We start from the raw sequence: 14,880 nt of genomic DNA, 5'->3' as shown, positions 1-14,880 counted from the left end.
TATATATATATATATATATATATATATATATATATATAAATGAATGGTTGACTGAATGTCAAAAAAACCCCATACTTTTAAAGTCTCTATATTGTCTCTTTTGGAGTTTGAAGATGAACCAGGTACCTGAGAAGTACTTATATCTGAAAGAAAAGTATAACTTAATTCTTTTTTTTTTTTGTCTTTTTGTCTTTTTTCGTGACCGGCAACGGATCGCAACCCTCAGTGTCGCGCCCGTACCGGACCAGGACCGGCAACGGGATCGCAACCCTCGGTGTTGCCCCCGCTCCTCGCTCAGCCAGGGAGCGGCCGGTCTGTATGTGGGATCCGAACCCTCGGCGGGAGCGCTTCCCAAGCGGTGCACTATAGCAGTGCGCCACCGGGCCGGCCCATAACTTAATTCTAATGCTGTAATTATATATACAATTTATATATCATTTTGTATATATAAAAAGCAAAGTTATGTTTTTATTTTTATTTTTGATGACTTGGGGATCCAAACCCTTGACCTTAGTGTTACCAGCACCACACTCTAACCAAGTGAGCTAACTGGCCAGCCCCCAAATTATGTTTTTTTTTTTTTTTTTTCCTTTTTGTCTTTTTCCGTGTCCGGCAACGGATCGCAACCCTCAGTGTTGCCCCCATACTGGACCGGGACCAGCAACGGGATTGCAACCCTCAGCGTTGCTCCCGTGCCTCGCTCAGCCAGTGAGCGGGAACCGGTCTGTATGTGGGATCAGAACCCTCGGCGGGAGCGCCGCCGCACTTCCCAAGCGGCGCACTATAGCAGTGCGCCACCGGGCCGGCCCCAAATTATGTTTTTATACACCATTTTTTGTGAGCCATTTTTTAAAATATAAGGTTTTAAGCATACTCTTAGAGCTATAAAATCAGGCATAAAGTATGCTCATTAATCTTAAAGTGTCTGTCCGAAAAGGTGCTTGCTTTGTCTTGCTCCCATATAATGCCAGTACACCCACACTGGAGACTAGTGAAAAGCATGTTGTCAAATGTGTTTTTATTTTTCCTTACTAATTTATGTTTTATTAATGATTTTCTGTGAGTCTTTGGAAGGATAAACTGTAGTTCTTCTATTGGGAAATTAAAAAGACAAAAAAATTAGATAAGGGTATTAGTCTTTTTCCCTTTTTTCAGGATCAGAATCAAATATTATCCTCCCAAGCAATCTTAATTTTGACCAAATATTTGTATTTTTGAAAGTTTTTAGGACTTAGGCTAACCACATCTATTTTCAACCCACTCTGAACTGTCTCCTTTCATTTTGTAATACAGAACTCTGATCTGTTCCTTGATTTTACTTCCATTATTTACAAATCTAGACTACCTTTCAAAAAATACATTAGTTCCAAAAGCCATAGCACTTAAGCAGAATTGCAAAATGTTTACAAGTATGGATTTCTGTACCAGAAAAACTTAGGAGGGAATAGATAATTTTTTTTTTTTTTTTGCAGAAATTATTTCATCTTTACTACCTCCTTTAGAATCCAAGGAATCTAATTTTGACTCCTCTAAAACAAAGTGCCTTTTAATGTCTAGGTATTCATGGTTATGATGAGCCAACTTAGATTCTGACAGAAAGCAACTTATTAAGTTTCTCTATGAATAAGTATCTGTTCCATCATTTTAAAATATTATAATAATAGTAATTATAATAATAGCTAACATTTATTGACTTCTTTCTTTTTCTTAGGTATTATGTGAACTATTTGAAATGACAAATCTTATAATTCTATGGAGATATTTTAATGGTTGATATGTTTGTGAAAAGCTATTTTAACTAACTAGGTAATATATTTTTTGTGTTCCAGGAAGTTTCTTTTAGGTGGAACACAGTCAATGATAGTAATGCTGTTTGGAGCTTGATAATGAATATTTATAATTTTTATGAAATACTATTCTGGGAAATGTGATGAGTGTATATGACAGCCTGCTGCTTACATGTGCTTTCTTTACTTTTGAGGGTAGACTCTTGGATCTTGAAACAGGCTCTACCAGTATTGCAGCTCAGCAGAAATGCAGCTGAAGCTCCAAGTTCTTTTTCTGCTCCCCCATTTGGTTGTTTTGTACACCCACTGTATTTATGGAAGAAGCTAAGTTTATTCAGGGCACCAAAGCTTCCTCAAAGCATGTAGGTGATGAAATCTTCCTTTCAGAAGTTTGCAGAGTGTTCTAGGGATTTTAATCTTTTGGGGGGCGGGGGGGGAGAGGGTGGGCAGTAGTGCAGCTGGCTGGTACAGGGATCTGAACCCTTAGTGTTTGTGTTACAACAATATGCTGTAACCACCTCAGCTAACTGGCCAACCCTTTAGGGATTTTAGAATTTTCTCAGTTATTTGGTTTCTCTTGATCTCCAGGCCCATTTATATATATCTTCGTGAGTTGTCATTAGAGATTGTTGAATTGGAGATAATTAGATTTGGTGTTATTTAATTTCAGACTAATAAAATTAATGGAGGTTTATCTAATTGTGAAAGGTCCTTATAGTCACCCATTTCTACACTGGATAGATATTTTTATATTATTTCTTTCCTCTGGGAAATAAAGGGATATAAATTTTAATGCCATTGCATTTCTGCTTATTGGTGTATAGCTTGTTATTGAACTATATCTTATTTGGAAATTAAGTATTGTGTCTTCTTTGTTGCACTTGGAAATTTTCATGTTTTTAATATGTTGGTATTCATAGAACTTGTCTGATTCTGAGTGTTTCAGTAATTGCACGAGCAGATCTTCAGCAGGGAAGATCTTAGTGCCAAGTTTTTATTGTACTTTCCTTTTTAAAAAAAAATTACTAAAGTAATATTCTTTGTTTAAAAAAAACAAAAACAATGCAAAAAATGAAAGTTTTCCCCACATATGCATGCACATACTATATGATTTGAATTTTTTAATTTTTTTCACAAAAATTATAGTTAACATTGTATATGCTTGCTAAGTGCTTTATACATATCAATTCATTTACCTTTCATAATCCTATGAACATACCCAGTGAAGTAGGTTCTGTTATACCCATTTGCAGATGAAGAAACTGAGGCATAAAGAAGTAAAGTAGCCAAAGGTTGCACAGCTAGTGAGTTGCAAAGGTGAAATTTGACCCCAGGAGGTCTTGTTCCAGGGGTTGTGTTTTAACCCCTGTACTGCCTTTGGGATCTTACCATATTCTTCTGCAGTTTGCTAAATGCAAACTTAATGATGAATATCTTTCCATGAAATTCTACCTCCTTAATAACTATGTAGTATTCCATGGAATGGATTTACCATAACTTATTTAACTTAATGCCTTTCAAATTTAATCTTGTTTAATGTTGCCAATCTCATCAGTAATGATTTCAAGTAATATTATTAAAAGTCAAGGTTTATATATTGGAATAGTGAGGAAACAGTATTTACTAATTAATGCATATTAGCTGTTCAAGTGTTTTGATATTGTCTCAGGTGAGTTGTATAATAAAATCTGAGTTTAACCCACAAATCGTTTGTTATACGTGAGTTTTATTATTTTTGTGGTTATCTTCTTTAGACCTGGAAAATTAGTGTATTGAGGGTAAACTCAATATGTGTTTGGATTTTATTTGTTTACTTTGTTACAGAATTAATACAGAATTCTGGTTTCATCCCAAGAAGTCTGTATTATTCCGTTTCTGTTTTGTATAACAGAATACCTGGAACTGGGTGATTTGTGAGGAAACAATATTTATTGCTCACAATTTCAGAGGCTGGGAAGTCCATAGTCCAGGGAACACTTACGGTGAGGACCTTCTTTGGTGGTGGTTTTACAGCAACTCAGGGGTCTCACATGGTAGAAAATGGCGGAGCAGAGAAAGAGAGCCCTCAGTACCATGCGCACAACCACTGTTAAACCATCAAGTTAATCACCTCTTCAAGGCCCCGCCTTTCAATTACCATAATATTATTTCCCACTCTCAACAGTTACAGTGGGGATTAAGTCTTGGGGGGACATTCAATTTGAGGCAAAGTCTGTTGTAGCATAAATTTGAATTCTGAATACTATCTGGCTTTATGTTACTTATATCTTCAAAGTAACGTGCCTTTCAATTCCTTGTATTTTTGCCAGGCAGGAATAGTTGGTACTAAATTCATTCTTTTTTTTTTGCAACGTTTTACTCTTATTTCAAATAACTAAAGATATTAAAGTATCACTTGTTTCAAATTTTTTACTCATTAATATTCATTTCTCAATTGTGAGGAAATACCTTTTCTGGTACATTAATAATTATTTCAAATATGCTCATTGGAAAGTTAGAAGATATTTTCAACTTAAATTTAGGTACTGTTTTTATTTTATTTTATTTTTCCCCTCTTTATCCCAACTGCCTGGGACTCCTAATTACACTGTTTTTAGATCATTTTGGAACTGAATTATCAACATCTTGGCTGATTCTTAACTGGAGCATTGTTGTTCATCATTCAATCATTTTTCAAGTTATTTATAAATTCAAATATTTATCCAGCCAGTCACTATACTAAGTAATGTGGATACCAAGATGACTATGTCCCTACTTCAGGGAACTTGGAATTTGTTACAAAAACATTTTGTTGTAAACAGTGTAAAATGCTATGAGAGAGATGAAGCCAGATGAGGAAGTGTCTGAGTCAAGGGAATGATCAGTAAAGGCTGCGTGGTTTGAGCTGGGCCTTGATGCCTAAATGGGATTTCACTGCCAGTAAAAGGAATGGGCAAAGGATTCTAAACAGAGGGTGTATAGAAATCTGGTCTGTAAAACCCAGTAGAAACTGTCATTAGACTGTCATGTATCCCTAAGAGAATGTGGGACCCCTTAAGAGCAGACCTTTCCTGTCTTGTTCATCAGTGCCTAGCACATAGTAGGTGTTTAATAATAAACTTTTCTTGAATGAATGAGTGAAGTAAGAGTGTTAAATAAAGCTTACTGTGCTTGTCATCTGTCTATTTTTTGGAAAGAGAATGAACTCATTATTTCAATATATTATTGGTACCTGACAATTTTAGGTCATGTAATTTAAAAAAACTTAAAATTAGCAAGAAACTGTTTCTGCACTGAAGGAGATAAGTCTTGTAAAGGCAAACAAATATAGACAAATCATTGTAACTCAACACGATATTTATAAGAAACATTTCAAGGGACACCCATCTCTCCTATGAGTTGGTTACTTACTGAAAGTAGTGGGTAACTAAAATGCTCACATTAAAATTATTGGATTGACAGAATGCAGGAGATAACATTGTAGTAGGTCATAAAAAAATGACAGTCATGTCCTTTTTTGCCCTATTACATTAATATGAATATCACATATATAGTATGAGGAAAAGTGTGTGTATGCTACACGAAAAAAGTAAATGACAGTTCCGTTGAGGTGTAAGGATCAGTATATAAAAGTCTTTCCCACATTTAATCCTTGAGTAACATCATGATTTTTCCCAAATATGTATACTCTATGAACTATTATTTATTTAATGACTTTTTTAATGGACATACTTTATTTTTATTATTTTATTGGAACATAACTGATTGCATATATCTGTGGAATACCTGTGTGCCCTATGTGATGCTCAAATCAGGATAATTGGTATATTCAACATTACAATGTAGTCACGTTTTGTGGCCCTTTACCAGTTTCTCTCTAACTCCCCCCCGCTCCACCCCTTCTCCACCTCTGGTGGCCTCAGTTCTGTGCTCTTTTGGACACACTTTTTAAAAAGTGCACACACTTTAAAGAAGCTTTATGTGGCTACCATCATGGAAGGCTTACATCACTTATGCTTAATAGAAGGAAGCTTAAACATGATAAAAAACAAAACAATGTTATTAAAAACCTAGTTAGCTACTGTTTGCAGAAGGTGCTAAGTTTGAGGCCTATTGTCCTTTAGTAAAAGGAGAGATTGGCAAGTGTTAGAGAAGTGTTGAAGACAAATTGGGGCCTTACTTGGATTTTCTCCATGATGTAAATAGGACAGAAAGAGACTTTAAATGGACAAACTTTCCCACTGAGTGAGTTAGGGTTATTTAGTGTCATAAGGAAGGAGGAGATGCACTCTGTTGTCAGGAGGAGTTCCCCCAGAGCTTCACAGAGGAAGAGATTTGGGGGCTGGGCCTTAAAGGATACATCTAAGTTCACTCAAGGATATGGGCCTCCTGGGCATAGGTAGTAGCATTTGCATATGCTGGAGACTTTATGATATAGTATGGCAGCAACATCTGATTCAGGGAAAGTAGAGAAATGGTGGAAGATGAGGTAGGAGATGTAAAAAGACAGACTTCATGGTTCATGGTTGAGGGCTTGATGCCTTGCAGTGGATTTATGGACATTATCCTGTAGGCAAAAGCATGACGAGATTTGTGCTTCTTTTTTTTTTGGTCAGCTGGCCGGTACTGAGAACCAAACCCTTGACCTTTGTGTTATAACACTCCACTCTAACCAACTGAGCTAACTGGCCAGTGCTTTAGAAAGATTGCTTCAATGTCAGCAAGGACAGTCCAGGAAGGAGGCTATTGAGATGATGAGAGCCTCAACTAAATAGTGGGAAGGACTGTCTGGCAGGAAGATGATGATCTTGAGTATTTCCCTAACCTTTCCAGAGAGAGAGAGCTATTTTAATCTTTTGCCCACAGATTGGAAGAAGGCAGATGATATGCTAAGAGTACAAGTCACTCCGACAATATTGGTTACTATCTGGTCTCACCTGCCCACAGAAAATCCTATTTAGCTGGAGAGAGAAAGAGAGGTGACGAAGATGTTCCAGAACCAGTTAGGAAGCCTGGATCTATACAGAGAATCATAGAGTATTAATTATGGAAAGGGATTGTGCACATATTGTTTAATTCTCCGTTTTTCAGTTGAAAAAACCAAATTCCAGAAAGATTATTTAAATTAGAAGTTATATAGCTATTTTTGAGCTCATTGCATTGTATTTTAGAGTACTGACAACTTTGTTAGTACATTTAAGTCTTAAAATATGCCTTAGGTAGGACCTACTATGTGTTTAATGATCAGGGTAACATCTGTATTAATCCCTAGGAACTTTTTCTAAGCTTTCATATATTATTTCTTTCATAGAATTTGAGGGAATTTAGGTTATTTAGTCCTGAAGCTCTAAACTAAACATGACTTTGTCAAACAATTGGAAACTTTCTAAGAAAGGGGGTGTTGTCCATATACTGACTTACGTATTAATAATAGTTGTTGAAAGAGTGGGGTGATTACAAGCAGTAACCTTGACCATAAATTAAAGCACTCACTGTTGGGAGGCAAATAGCTTAGTGGTTAACTGAGTTCTGAAGCCAGATGCACCTGGATTCTAGTCTCAACTTTGCCAGTTACTAATTTGACCTTGGGCAAATTATTCAATTTTTTCAGTTTCCTCAGCTGTAAAGTGTTAGATAAATTAAAGGAGAATATCCATGAAAATCACCTAGTTGGTGCCTAGCACATGGCAAGCCTGACATGTATGGTAGTTATTATTGTTTTTATTTCCTAAGCACCCATATATTTTACCACTACCAGTCAGTTAAAACTCTTCTCTTCAGGGTCAACCATTACTACTTCTAATGGCTTAAAGAAAGATTTGCTATTAGGTGGAAGTTATATAAAAATTGGCTTTTCTTAAACAGTTCTGGTTAGGAAATATATTTGCCTTGCTTCAGTGACCAGAAATGAGTGCCAAATGTAGTAGAGCTATGGGAATTTTGTGTCATGAAGTTTCTGTATTTCATTTCTGATCACAGTGAACTGAAAGAAAATATCTTTAGTGTGATAGTTTAAATGCTACAATGGGTTAACAGATGTTAATAGGTTCTGAAACATTATGTGATAGTTGGTCCCTTTTCTAGGTGGTGGTTGTTATTATATTGTCCAAATTAGTATAATTACATTGTCCACATGCTTTTCTCAAGTTTGTATAATTTTTCTTACTGAAAAAAGTTGCTAAATTGGATGCTTGAATTTAGAAATATGATATTAGTTGTAATGTTAAAAATTTAAATAGACTTTTTAAGGACAGTTTTAGATACACAGAAAAATTGAGAAGATTGTGCAGAGAGTTTCCATAGTCCCAGCACCAAGTTCCCCCTATTATTAACATCTTATGTTATGGGGCCGGCCCGTGGCTCACTCGGTAGAGTGCGGTGCTAATAACACCAAGGCCCCGGGTTCGGATCCCACATAGGGATGGCCGGTTTGCTCACTGGCTGAGCGTGGTGCTGACAACACCAAGTCAAGGGTTAAGATCCCCTTACCGGTCATCTTTTAAAAAAAAAAAAAAAAAATAGCATCTTATGTTATGGTACATTTACATTATTATAGTTACAGTTAGTGAACCAGTATCGATACATTACTATTAATTAAAGTTCATACTTTATTCAGATTTCCTCAGTTTTTAACTAATGTTGTTTTTCTGTTCCAGGATCCCCTTCAGCATACTACATTACATTTAGTTGTCACTGTGTAATTTTTAATTGGGTCATCTTAAATTAGACACATTAATTTATTTGCAAATGATGCTTTATTCTCAAGTTTCAATGCCATGCTGTGTGTGGTGAAGCATGTATTACTAATAATGCTCTTAGACTGAAGATATTTGGCCTTTAATTTCACTTTTAGTAAGTCTTGTACAAGTATAGGTTCCATAATGTTAGCAAATAGTCTGTCTTATCTCTTTGGTTATGACTGATATTTCCCACTTATTTTCATAAAAAGGTTCATTTTGGTCAATCCTGTCAGGTGATAGACATGGAGTCTGTCTCATTGTCATAGTAAATGTTACCCTACCTTTTAATTGACAAGAATAATGATGTTCTACATTGTGCAGTCATTTATACTTTACAGTCATCCCACAATTGACCATGTGAAGTAGATTAGAGCATTATCCCAGTTTTGAAAATAAGGAAACAGAAACTTTGGTGAAGTGGCTAGCCACAGGTCACCTTGCCAGTGGATGTCAGAATCTAGTCTTAAAATCCTCAGCTCTTCTGAATCCAGTTTTAGTATACTTTCCACTATATTGATTAAAGTAGTCCCTGTATAAAATAATAAAGTAGGAAAGTGGTCTTCTCTTGACTCTTACAGTGTTATTCCTGAATTTATTAGTCTAATAAATTGACCTGTTGACCTGTAGTTGTTACTTAGAGTTTAGAACTGTTAGATACATATCATTAACTTGGGATGCCTTTAATTATAAATTCTCAACAGTGAAAACTTGAAATGTGATTCTTATCCCACAAAAAATTTGAAAAATTTTTTTTCTACAGGCTTTCCCTTGAGTCACAGGGGTTCATTTAGGAGTAGTCGTTAACATGTAAAATGTGTATCTTCCTTGGAATTATTTATTTATTTATTTAAGATGACCAGTAGGGCTGGCCCGGTGGCGCACTGGATAGTGCGCCGCTTGAGAGCACGGCGGCGCTCCCGCCGAGGGTTCGGATCCCATGTGGAGACCGGTTCCCGCTCACTGGCTGAGCGCGGTGCGGGCGCAACACCGAGGGTTGCGATCCCGTTGCCGGTCCCCAGTACGGGCGCGACACCGAGGGTTGCGATCCTGTTACCGGTCAGTAAAAAAGACAAAAAGGAAAAAAAAAAAAGATGACCAGTAAGCGGATCTTAATCCTTGACTTGGTGTTGTCAGCACCACAATCTCTCAAGTGAGCTAACCAGCCATCCCTATATAGAGATCCGAACCCTTGGCCTTGGTGTTATCAGCACCACACTCTCCCAAGTGAGCCATGGGCTGGCCCACTCCTTGGAATTTTTAATGTATTCTTTAATTCACAAATTTCACCTCATCAGTGTGTGCTTCCTCTCCATGCTCTGCATTAGAGTAGGTATGCTTGCTTATCAGAGGTTGGCAAACCTTTTCTGTAAAGGTCCAGATAATAGATATTTTAGGCTTGTGGGCCCTATGTACTATGCAGGACTGTGGTGATTGTGCAGCTGTGCCATTGTGGCATGAAGGCAGCCATAGGCAATCTACATACAAATGGGCATGGCTGTATTCCAATAAAACTTTATACAAACAGGCAGCAGGCTAAATTTGGCCCGTAAGCATAGTTTGCCAGCCCTTGCTCTATACCATTGTGAAAGGATATAGAAACCCAGTGTGCTTCACTCCTCCCACTAAAATCTCCCCACTGGAGATTTAAGTGTTAATAGCAGGATAAGTGTTAATAACATGATTTGAAAGACTTAAAGGTATTTCTCAAAATCTGATTTAATATGCATGGGTATAATCTATTTTATTTTTGTAGAAAATGTGGGAAGGAAGTTGTACTGAACTTTAATATTATAGGTTTTCTTTTCTTTTCTTTTTTTTGGGCGGCTGGCCAGTACAGGGATCCGAACCCGTGACCCTGGTGTTATAAGGCTGTGTTCTAATCAACTGAGCTAACTGGCCAGCCACCACCCCCCCACCCTTTTTTTTAAAGAAACAATTCAATTAAAAAAAATTTAATATATAGATTTTCAAAGTCTAGCTTTTGACCACTTCAAAAACAAATGATCTAACTTGTAAAATGATTGCAAATTTCAGGAAAAAAAATTATACTCATTATTGTTTAGGGAGGCCTAATGTTAATTTAAAAATTCTTTGATTTTAGTTATGTTCTTTTTTTTTTTTTGGCAGCTGGCCAGTATAGGGATTGAACCTTGGACCTGGACCTTGGTGTTATCAGCACCACACTGTAACCAGCTGAGCTAACTGGCCAGCACATACTTATGTTATTTTTCACAGAGCACCCTGTGACAATGCAGTTATTAGCAAAGATATATTGACAGCTTCTTGTGTTTGGCCATGGTATTGGGGGCTGGGTCTAAGATGTTCTCAGTCTTTGAGGAGACCTGTCAATCTTGCTGGAAAGACAGGATGAAGACATTAAAGAAGAAAATACAAAAAAAAAAAAAAAAAAAAAACTGACAACACCAAGCCAAGGGTTAAGATCCCCTTACCAGTCATCTTTTAAAAAAAAAAGAGTTCAGAGTTGGGATTTATCACTGGGGGCAGACTGTATAGTTGGGACGGAAGGTTTTATTGAGCCAGGCCTTGGAAATTAGAACAAGTAGATAAGATGGGGCCTGATATAAATATAAACATGAAGGTGAATTGAAAATAAAAACGAGGTCCATGGCCATCCTACCCTGAAGGCACTCGATCTCCTCTGATCTGGGAAAATAAAAATGAGAAGGCCATTTTGGCTGGAGTAGAAGGATTTATGTAGGGAAATAGTGAAAAACAGGATTGGAGGGGTGTGTTGAAGCAAGATTGGACCTTGAATATTAAGCTAAGAAGTTTGGAAATTATCCTTTAGCAAGTAAGGAATAATTGAAAATTGTGAGCACCTTTATTTATTTATTTTTTTTTTTCCTTTTTGTCTTTTTTCGTGACCGGCAACGGATCGCAACCCTCAGTGTCGCGCCCGTACCGGACCGGGACCGGCAACGGGATCGCAACCCTCGGTGTTGCTCCCGCACCTCGCTCAGCCAGTGAGTGGCCGGTCTGTATGTGGGATCCGAACCCTCGGCGGGAGCGCTGCCGCACTTCCCAGGCGGCGCACTGTAGCTGTGCGCCACCGGGCCGGCCCGAGCACCTTTATTTTTCCTTTAAGTCTTTCATGAGATTTCTAGATGTTATATTTATTTTATTTTAGATTTTTTTTTTTTTTGCGGCTGGCCAGTAAGGGGATCTGAACCTTTGATCTTGGTGTTTAGATGTTTTTAATGTTTTTAGTACAATGTGTTTATTTTGATTAATATTTAATGATAATTTCATACTATTCACCTTTTTTCCTGTCCACTGAAGGACTACATCCTTGTCCTCCTCTGTTATTTCTACCTTTGGATATGAGCATATGAAGTAATAAGAGTGTGTCATTGAAATACCTATCTTTTTTTTTTTTTTTTTTTTCCTTTTTGTCTTTTTTCGTGTCCGGCAATGGATCGCAACCCTCAGTGTTGCGCCCGTACCGGACCGGGACCGGCAGCGGGATCGCAACCCTCGGCGCTGCGCCCGCACCTCGCTCAGCCAGTGAACAGGAACTGGTCTGTATGTGGGATCCGAACCCTCGGTGGGAGCGCCGCTGTGCTCCTAAGCGGCGCACTGTAGCAGTGCGCCACCGGGCCGGCCCGAAATACCTATCTTTCATTCACATATTCATTCATGTGTACTGAACTTTGTGATGTGACACGTAGGGTTCTAGTCATTGCAGGTAACAGCAGGGAACAAATTAGGCAAAAGTCTCTCCCCTTATGGAATTTACATTTTTGGGGGGAGATGGTCAATACATAAGATGAGTAAGTAAAATGTATACTATGGTCAGTGCTAAGGAGAAAAACTAAAGCAGGGGAAGGAGATGTGAGCATGTGGTAGCATTGAAATTTTAGATAGGGTGCCCAGGAAAGACCTCACTAAAGCAGATGACACTTGAATAAAGACTTGAAGGAAGTGAGAGATCTGGGGGTGGTGAGCAAGTGCAAAGATACTGAAGTGGAAGTGTGCCTAGCATGATTGAGAATATGGCTGGAGCGGAATGAATACAGGAGAGGGTAATACACTGACTGTATGTCCTTGTTCACATCTGTTGTCTTGGTGAAAGTATTAATAGTGCCCACTTTCACTCCTAGTAGTGTCCTGATTTAGTGGTCTTCTGATAATAGGAGTTGAGGTGAGAGAGGTAAGAGGGGAGGGTGGTGCAGACTACAGAGGGCTGAGATAAGGTTTTGGAGGATTTTGAGCACAAGAGCGGTATGATCTGACTTAATTGCTGTAACAGGCTCACTCTGGCTGCTGTGTTGAGTAGACTAGGAGCAAGGACTGAAACAAGGAGATCAGTTAGGAGGCAATTGCAATAATCTAGGTGAGAGATATGGTGAATTGTGTTTTATGGGTTTTGTTTTTTCCTTTTCCTTTTTAAAGTTTATTTTAAGGGCTGGCCGGTTAGCTCAGTTGGTTATAGCACGGAGTAGTAACACCAAGGGCCAGGGTTCAGATCCCTGTGCCGGCCAGTTGCCAAAAAAAAAAAAAGAAATATATAAAGTTTATTTTAAAAACAAAAAGAGGGCCAAGGGTGGCAGGGAGAAAACGAATTGCTTTACCCTCAAAGAGGCAGTTTTGGGAAGGCTGGGGGTGGGATGAGGGGAAGTATAGAGATTTATTTGTGTGTGTGTGTGTGTGTGTGTGTGTGTGTGTAATTTTACAGGTTTTGTTCTTTGTGTTTTTAATTTCTTTAATTTTTTTTTTCTTTTTTTAGATATGGTGCTTTGGACCAGTATGGTAGCAATAAAAGCCATGAGAAGTGATAGATTCTGGATGTGTTTTGAAGATAGAGCCATCAGGATTTGATAATGGGTTGGGTATATGGTATAAGAGAAAGAAGAGAGTCAAGAATGATGACAGAATTTTTGGTTTGAGCAACTGGAAGGATGGAGTTCCCACTGATTGAGATGGGAAAGGCTGGTTTTTTTTTTTTTTTTTTTTTGCAGGGGGAGAGCAAGGTTGGGGAAGCAGGTTTTTTTGTGGGGGAAGATGAGTTCAATTTTGGACATGTTAAGTTTGGGATGCCTGTTACACAATCCAAGGGAGATGTTGAGTAGGCAGTTGCATATATGGATCTGGCCTTCAGGAGAAAGTTACAAGCTGAGATATTAATTTGGTAGCTGTCAGCATTTTGATGATACTTAAAATCATGAGACTGAATGAGATTGCCTAGGCAGTGAGTGTAGATAGAAAAGAGAAAGGTCTGAAGATTGAATCTTGGGGTACTCCAGTGTTTGGAAATCAGAGAGATAGGGGGAACTAACAAAGGAGACTGGATACTTAGTGGAGAAGAAGACAGCAGGAAAACCAGAGAGTGTGGTGTTCTAGAAGTCCAAGACAGTGTTTCAGGGCGGAGAGTGGTCTCTCATGTCAAATGCTTCTGTTAGGCCAGGAAGAGAAGGAATAATTATTTTAAGATTTAGCAATGTGTTTATTGTTGAACACTAACAGTTTTGATGGAGTGGTGGAGCAAAACTGATAGGTGTGTGTTCAGGAGTGGATGAGAGGAGTGGATGAGTGAGTGAGTGATTGTAGACACCTCTTTCAAGGAGTTTTGTTGTACAATGAAGAAAAAAGGTAGGGATGGAAGCTGGAGGGGGTAAGTGAGGTAGAGAGACTTCTTTTTTTCAAAATGAAAAGTAACAGTGTGTTTATATGTTGGTGAGAATGAGCCAATGGAGAGGAAAATATGGATGGTGGGGATAGCATGGTTGGGATTTCTTTAGTAATGTTCTGAGCAGGTGTGAAGAAGGAAACTAGTGTTCAAGTCAGGGTTGGCTCTAACTGGGAGAAAGGCAGCTCATTCAGAGTAAAAGAAAAGGTAGAGCACAAAGGCAGGTAGGTCAGTAAACAAGAGCACTTCAAAAAGTTTGTGGAAAAATAGAATTAAAACATAATATGAATCTTTCCAACTTTTTTTTTTACACTTTATTTTATTTTATTTTATTTATTTATTTATTTATTTATTTATTTTTTAATTTTGTCGATATACAATGTGGTTGATTATTGTGGCCCATTACCGAAACCTCCCTCCCTCCTCCCTCTCCTCCCTTCCACCCAACAATGTCCTTTCTGTTTGCTTGTTGTATCAACTTCAAGGAACTGTAGTTGTTAGGTCTTCTCCCCCCCGCCCCCCCGGTTTTTTTTTGTGTGTGTGTGTGAATTTATTTATTTATTGTTAGCTCCCACCAATAAGTGAGAACATGTGGTATTTCTCTTTTTGTGCCTGACTTGTTTCACTTAATATAATTCTCTCAAGGTCCATGTTGTTACAAATGGCAGTATTTCATTCGTTTTTAATGTAAAAAGAGCTGTGATGAACATGGGAGTGCAGGTATCCA

The 14,880-nt window shown here is 38.0% G+C and overlaps 1 protein-coding gene across 5 annotated transcripts in view; it reads left to right on the top strand.

Moving 5' to 3' along the window:
• GAPVD1 (GTPase activating protein and VPS9 domains 1) overlaps window positions 1-14,880 on the top strand; it is an 86,256-nt gene that overhangs the window by 7,864 nt on the left and 63,512 nt on the right. The gene's annotated exons all lie outside the window — the stretch shown is intronic.

This window comes from Galeopterus variegatus, unplaced genomic scaffold (assembly GCF_000696425.1).
Source record: "Galeopterus variegatus unplaced genomic scaffold, G_variegatus-3.0.2 Scaffold549, whole genome shotgun sequence".
Taxonomy (NCBI): domain Eukaryota; kingdom Metazoa; phylum Chordata; class Mammalia; order Dermoptera; family Cynocephalidae; genus Galeopterus; species Galeopterus variegatus.
The sequence above is the reverse complement of the archived record's forward strand: the minus strand, read 5'-3'. Positions and strand labels throughout refer to the sequence as shown.